The sequence below is a fragment of the Triticum urartu genome, chromosome 1A (genome assembly GCF_056163025.1).
Source record: "Triticum urartu cultivar PI428250 chromosome 1A, HENAU_Tu73, whole genome shotgun sequence".
NCBI classification, from domain to species: Eukaryota; Viridiplantae; Streptophyta; class Magnoliopsida; order Poales; family Poaceae; genus Triticum; species Triticum urartu.
In genome coordinates, this window is record NC_141873.1 from 132,427,596 (window position 1) to 132,435,205 (window position 7,610).

The window sequence follows — 7,610 nt, forward strand, 5'->3', positions numbered from 1 at the left end:
CATCATGGCGGTTCAGCCGCACTGGTCCTAGACCCAATCATTGATGGATTTCACCTCACGCGAGTCCTCATGGATGGTGGTAGCAGCCTGAACCTGCTCTATCAGGATACAGCGTGCAAAATGGGCATTAATCCATCAAGAATTAAGCCCAGAAAGACTACCTTTAAAAGGAGTCATACCAGGTGTTGAGGCCCACTGCACGGGCTCAATCACACTAGAGGCTATCTTCGGATCTCTGGACAATTTCTGAAGCGAAGAGCTGATCTTCGATATCATCCCCTTTTGCAGCGGCTATCACGCACTGCTCGGATGAACCGCATTTGCACGCTTCAACGCCGCGCCACACTACGCTTATCTTAAGCTCAAGATGCCCGGTCCACGCGGCGTCATAATAGTCAATGGGAACACGGAACGCTCCCTCCGTACCGAGGAGCACACCGCTGCCTTATCAGCAGAAGTACAGAGCGGCCTCTTCAAGCAGAACCTTAATTCATCGGCCGAACTCCCGGACACTGTCAAACGAGTTCGGACTACTCTGCAGCAGGACAGCCCAGCTCGTCAAGAGCTCGACTAGCAACTCGGCCTCCGTCCCCGTCCCAACCAAGAAGGGGCATTCGTACCGCGTGTGCATAACTACGCACTCAAAATACCATGGGCATAGACGGAGGCATAACTATCTTGTGATCCATAATACGGCTCGACCACTCCTGGACACACATACTTTTCATTTTTTTCCCTTTTATCCTTTTCATGTCCTTTTTCCGCAGGTTTCTTCTGACGACCTGATCATCGGTCCTCTCGGCAGGATGGATACACCAAGATGGCAAGAAACACTGGCGTACAAGGGAATTCTTAGATGGTCTCTTTAACGATCACTCTACCTACCTTCAGGACCCGCATGCAGCTGTCCCTTGGTTAGGGCATGTTAAATAGCCCAATTGCTTATCGCACCACTTGTACGAATACACTTTGACGTATTAATCAAACTATAACGGAAACAGTTTGCGGCCCAACTTCTGCGGCACTAGCTTACTACCCTTTTTCCCTTTTTCTTTGATGATTTTCTCAAAGTTGCGGCCGTACACTTTGGTACGCTTTAATCTACCAGGGGCTTCATCGCGACCCATAATACGGCAACAAAGTCCGAACACTTTCTACAACACAGTTCGGTACCCCGAATTTAGCATTATATGCATTGGCTCCGAATCATGTCTTTGGTCAATAGTTGGGTTGCCCGGCTCTTGTGCTTACTACCTTACATTCCGCTATATCGGCTAGGGTAGTAAAGGGAGGACTACTGCGATTGTGTCCTAGTTCATCCGGATGAGCACCTTAGTAGAGAAAGCCGAAAACTGACTATCATGATGCGGTGAGAGCCGGTCAGCTCTTTGGAGGGTTCAAATCTTTAGCGATTTTTCCCGCATTATGTGATGAATCGGCTTTTTACCCGATCAGGTGATTGCAGTACCCTAGTTCGGACACTAGGGGCTGCGCCTAAAATTTTAATTGTAGAACTCCTATGGCTAAGTGAGGGTGATAAAGCCACATAGTCCGATTGCCTGGTTCATTGCGCTAAACACCTCCTTCAAGGACCAAACAAATTGGATCAAGAGTGTTTAGATTCCATCCTGAACACCCTCGTACTACCTACGTGAGGGCTGAAGCCGATGATACGTCTCCAACGTATCTATAATTTTTGATTGTTCCATGCTATATTATATTCTGTTTTGGACATTATTGGGCTTTATTATACACTTTTATATTATTTTTGGGACTAACCTATTAACCGGAGGCCCAGCCCAGAATTGCTAGTTTTTGCCTATTTTAGGGTTTCGCAGAAAAAGAATATCAAACGGAGTCCAAACGGAATGAAACCTTTGGGAACGTGATTTTGGAACAAACATGATCCAGAGGACTTGGACCCTACGTCAAGCAATCAACGAGGAAGGCACGAGGTAGGGGGCGCGCCTACCCCCCCCCAAGCGCGCCCTCCACCCTCGCTAGCCCCCTGTTGCTCCACCGACGTACTCCTTCCTCCTATATATACCTACGTAGCCCCAAACTACCAGATACGGAGCCAAAACCCTAATTCCACCGCCGTAACTTTCTGTATCCACGAGATCCCATCTTGGGGCCTTTTCCGGCGCTCCACCGGAGGGGGCATCGATCATGGAGGGCTTCTACATCAACACCATAGCCTCTCCGATGAAGTGTGAGTAGTTTACTTCAGACCTACGGGTCCATAGTTATTAGCTAGATGGCTTCTGCTCTCTTTTTGGATCTCAATACAAAGTTCTCCCCCTCTCTTGTGGAGATCTATTCGATGCAATCTTCTTTTGCGGTGTGTTTGTTGAGACCGATGAATTGTGGGTTTATGATCAAGTTTATCGATCAACAATATTTGAATCTTATCTGAATTCTTTTATGTATGATTGGTTATCTTTGCAATTCACTTTGAATTATCAGTTTGGTTTGGCCTACTAGATTGATCTTTCTTGCAATGGGGGAAGTGCTTAGCTTTGGGTTCAATCTTGTGGTGTCCTTTCCCAGTGATAGTAGGGCAGCAAGGCACGTATTGTATTGTTGCCATCGAGGATAACAAGATGGGGTTTATATCATATTGCATGAGTTTATCCCTCTACATCATGTCATCTTGCTTAAAGCGTTACTCTATTCTCTTGAACTTAACACTCTAGATGCATGCTGGATAGCGGTCGATGTGTGCAGTAATAGTAGTAGATGCAGGCAAGAGTCGGTCTACTTGTCTCGGACGTGATGCCTATATACATGATCATACCTAGATATTCTCATAACTATGCTCAATTTTGTCAAATTCTCAACAGTAATTTGTTCACCCACCGTAAATACTTATGCTCTTGAGAGAAGCCACTAGTGAAACCTATGGCCCCCGGGTCTATCTTCCATCATATTAATATTCCAATACTTAGTTATTTTCTCTACCATTTATTTTACTTTGCATCTTTTATTTCTCTTTATCATAAAAATACCAAAAATATTATCTTGTCATATCTATCAGATCTCACTCTCGTAAGTGACCGTGTAGGGATTGACAACCCCTTATCGCGTTGGTTGCGAGGATTTATTTGTTTGTGTAGGTGCGAGGGACTTGTGCGCGGCCTCCTACTGGATTGATACCTTGGTTCTCAAAAACTGAGGGAAATACTTACGCTAGTTTGCTGCATCACCCTTTCCTCTTCATGGGAAAACCAACGCAAGTGCTCAAGAGGTAGCAAGAAGGATTTCTGGCGCCGTTGCCGGGGAGGTTCGCGCAAGACAAGTCAAGATTTGACTCCCGACGACGAGTCACTTGTGGCGCCGTTGCAAGTCAAGACATACCAAGTACCCATCACAAACCCTTATCTCCCACATTACATTATTTGCCATTTGCCTCTCGTTTTCCTCTCCCCCACTTCACCATTGCCGTTTTATTCGCCCTCTCTCTCTCCATCCTCCCTCTCTTTCTCTATTTGCCTCTTTTTGCCCCTTGCACTTTCTGCCGTTATGTCTGAAATTGGGGAAACTATTGTCGATCTGGACAATAATAATATCATGAAAAATTCCGATGCTCCTGCTGAAGAACCCCCTATCTTACATACAAACAAATTCCGTATTGGTAGTGGTAATATTATTGGAAAAGGAGTTATCCAAGATTTCTTTACTTGTGCCGATGCTTTGCCTTCTATGGGTAGTTCTATCCTTCATAGAACTAGTAGTCTTGCGGACTCTATCGCCTTGCTTGTAGTTGAACTTGAGAGACAATTTATGCACATGCATCCTTGCATACAAAGGATTTTCTTAGAATTTTCTAATATTGAGCATTCTTTTGTTAAGCGTGCTGCTACTATCTTTTTGGCTCATGAGTTTAGATTCATAATAAAAGAGGCCAAAGAAATCTTTGTGCATTATAGGGTGGATGCTTGTCATCCTCCCATAGAGGCTATCCTTTTTGATCAAGAAGAAATAATGCCTTTTCAATCTCTAAACTATGTTGCTTTCAATGAAAATCTTAGAAAAAGGGTTCCTACCAATGTTCTAGTTGATAGAATTTCTGACCTTAATGATGATTTGGCTATTCGAAATAATGAACTAGGATATTCTCTTGAGTATAGGCTCACAAAGTTCTGTCAAAAGAATGCTTACAATGATGAATTGGTTGTGCAATACGAAGGGCCAAAAGAGGAACCTATACCTCCCAAAGTTGATCTTGGGGACTTTTGTCCCATTAAATTTAGCCCTTTTGATTACTTTTGCTTTCCTCAAATAAAACTTGCTGCCGAACGTAGAGAATATGAAATGAGTTTTAATGATCTATCTTATTGTTATGGCAACACCTAGATCTATCCTTGCTTTTATGCCTAGCTAGGGGCGTTAAACGATAGCGCTTGTTGGGAGGCAACCCAATTTTTTTTATTCCTTGCTTTCTTCTCCTGTTTAGTAATAAATAATTTATCTAGCCTCTGTTTTGGTTGTGTTTTTTGTGTTTAATTAGTGTTTGTGCCAAGTAGAACCGTTGGGAAGACTTGGGGAAAGTCTTTTTAATCTTGCTGTAAAAAGCAGAAACTTTAGCGCTCACGAGAATTGCTGCCATTTTTATTTGGAAAGTGGTATTTAGTTAATTCTTTTTTCAGATGATTAATAGATAAATTCCTCACATCCAGCAATTTATTTTAGAATTTTTGGGGTTCCATATCTTGCGTTAGCTACAGATTACTACAGACTGTTCTGTTTTTGACAGATTCTGTTTTTCGTGTGTTGTTTGCTTATTTTGATGAATCTATGGCTAGTAAAATAGTTTATAAACCATAGATAAGTTGTAATACAGTAGGTTTAACACCAATATAAATAAAGAATGAGTTCATTACAGTACCTTGAAGTGGCGTTTTGTTTTCTTTCGCTAATGGAGCTCACGAGATTTTCTACTTTAAGGTTTGTGTTGTGAAGTTTTCAAGTTTTGGGTAAAAGATTTGACGGATTATGGAACAAGGAGTGGAAAGAGCCTAAGCTTGGGGATGCTCATGGCACCCCAAGATAATCTAAGGACACCTAAAAGCCAAAGCTTGGGGATGCCCCGGAAAGCATCCCCTCTTTCGTCTACTTCCATCGGTAACTTTACTTGGAGCTATATTTTTATTTACCACATGATATGTGTTTTGCTTGGAGCGTCTTGTATTATTTGAGTCTTTATTTGTTAGTTTTCCACAATAATCCTTGCTTTACACACCTTTTGAGAGAGACACACATGATTCGGAAATTGTTAGAATACTCTATGTGCTTCACTTATATCTTTTGAGTTGTATAGTTTTTGCTCTAGTGCTTCACTTATATCTTTTAGAGCATGTTGGTGGATTTGTTTTATAGAAACTATTGTTCTCTTATGCTTCACTTAGATTATTTTGAGAAGTCCTACAAAACAGCATGGTAATTTGCTTTAATTATGTTAGGCATTCAAGATTAATAAAAAATTGCTTATGAGTGTGTTGAATACTATGAGAAGTTTGATACTTGATAATTGTTTTGAGATATGAAGATGGTAATATTAGAGTCATGCTAGTCGAGTAGTTGTGAATTTGAGAAATACTTGTGTTAAAGTTTGTGATTCCCGTAGCATGCACGTATGGTGAACCGTTATGTGATGAAGTCAGAGCATGATTTATTTATTGATTGTCTTCCTTATGAGTGATGGTCGAGGACGAGCAATGGTCTTTTCCTACCAATCTATACCCCTAGGAGCATGCGCATAATACTTTTCTTTGATAACTTGTAGATTTTTGCAATAAGTATATGAGTTCTTTATGACTAAGGTTGAGTCCATGGATCATACGCACTTTTCTTGCTTCCACCATTGCTAGCCTCTCTAATACCGTGCACCTTTCGCCGGCACCCACCATATGCCTTCCTCAAAACAGCCACCATACCTACCTATCATGGCATTTCCATAGCCATTCCGAGATATATTGCCATGCAACTTTCCACCGTTCCGTTTACTATGACACGCTCCATCATTGTCATATTGCTTTGCATGATCATGTAGTTGACATTGTATTTGTGGCAAAGCCACCGTTCATAATTATTTCATACATGTCACTCTTGATTCATTGCATATCCCGGTACACCGCCGGAGGCATTCACATAGAGTCAAATTTTGTTCTAAGTATTGAGTTGTAATTGTTGAGTTGTAAGTAAATAAAAGTGTGATGATCATCATTTTTAGAGCATTGTCCCAAGTGAGGAAAGGATGATGGAGACTATGATTCCCCCACAAGTCGGGATGAGACTCCGGACGAAAAGAAAATAAGAAAAAAGAAGCCACAAAAAAAGAGAAGGCCCAAATAAAAAAATGAGAGAAAAACAGAGAAGGGACAATGCTACTATCCTTTTACCACACTTGTGCTTCAAAGTAGCAACATGATCTTCATAATAGAGAGTCTCCTATGTTATCACTTTCATATACTAGTGGGAATTTTTCATTATAGAACTTGGCTTGTATATTCCAATGATGGGCTTCCTCAAAATGCCCTAGGTCTTCGTGAGCAAGCGAGTTGGATGCACACCCACTTAGTTCCTTTTGTTGAGCTTTCATATACTTATAGCTCTAGTGCATCCGTTGCATGGCAATCCTACTCACTCACATTGATATCTATTGATGGGAATCTCCATAGCCCGTTGATATGCCTAGTTGATGTGAGACTATCTTCCCCTTTTTGTCTCCTCCACAACCACCATTCTATTCCACCTAAAGTGCTATGTCCATGGCTCACACTCATGTATTGCGTGAAGATTGAAAAAGTTTGAGAACACCAAAAGTATGAAACAATTGCTTGGCTTGTCATCGGGGTTGTGCATGATTTAAATACTTTGTGTGGTGAAGATAGAGCATAGCCAGACTATATGATTTTGTAGGGATAACTTTCTTTGGCCATGTTATTTTGAAGAGACATAATTACTTAGTTAGTATGCTTGAAGTATTATTATTTCTATGTCAATATTGAACTTTTGTCTTGAATCTCTCGGATCTGAATATTCATACCACAATTAAGAAGAATTACATTGAAATTATGCAAAGTAGCATTCCACATCAAAAATTCTGTTTTTATAATTTACCTACTCGAGGACGAGCAGGAATTAAGCTTGGGGATGCTTGACACGTCTCGAACGTATCTATAATTTTTTATTGTTCCATGCTATATTATATTCTGTTTTGGACATTATTGGGCTTTATTATACACTTTTATATTATTTTTGGGACTAACCTATTAACCGGAGGCCCAGCCCAGAATTGCTGTTTTTTTTGCCTATTTTAGGGTTTCGCAGAAAAAGAATATCAAACGGAGTCCAAACGGAATGAAACCTTTGGGAACGTGATTTTGGAACAAACATGATCCAGAGGACTTGGACCCTACGTCAAGAAATCAACGAGGAAGGCACGAGGTAGGGGGCGCGCCTACCCCCCCCCAAGCACGCCCTCCACCCTCGCCAGCCCCCTGTTGCTCCACCGACGTACTCCTTCCTCCTATATATACCTACGTAGCCCCAAACTACCAGATACGGAGCCAAAACCCTAATTCCACCGCCGTAACTTTCTGTATCCA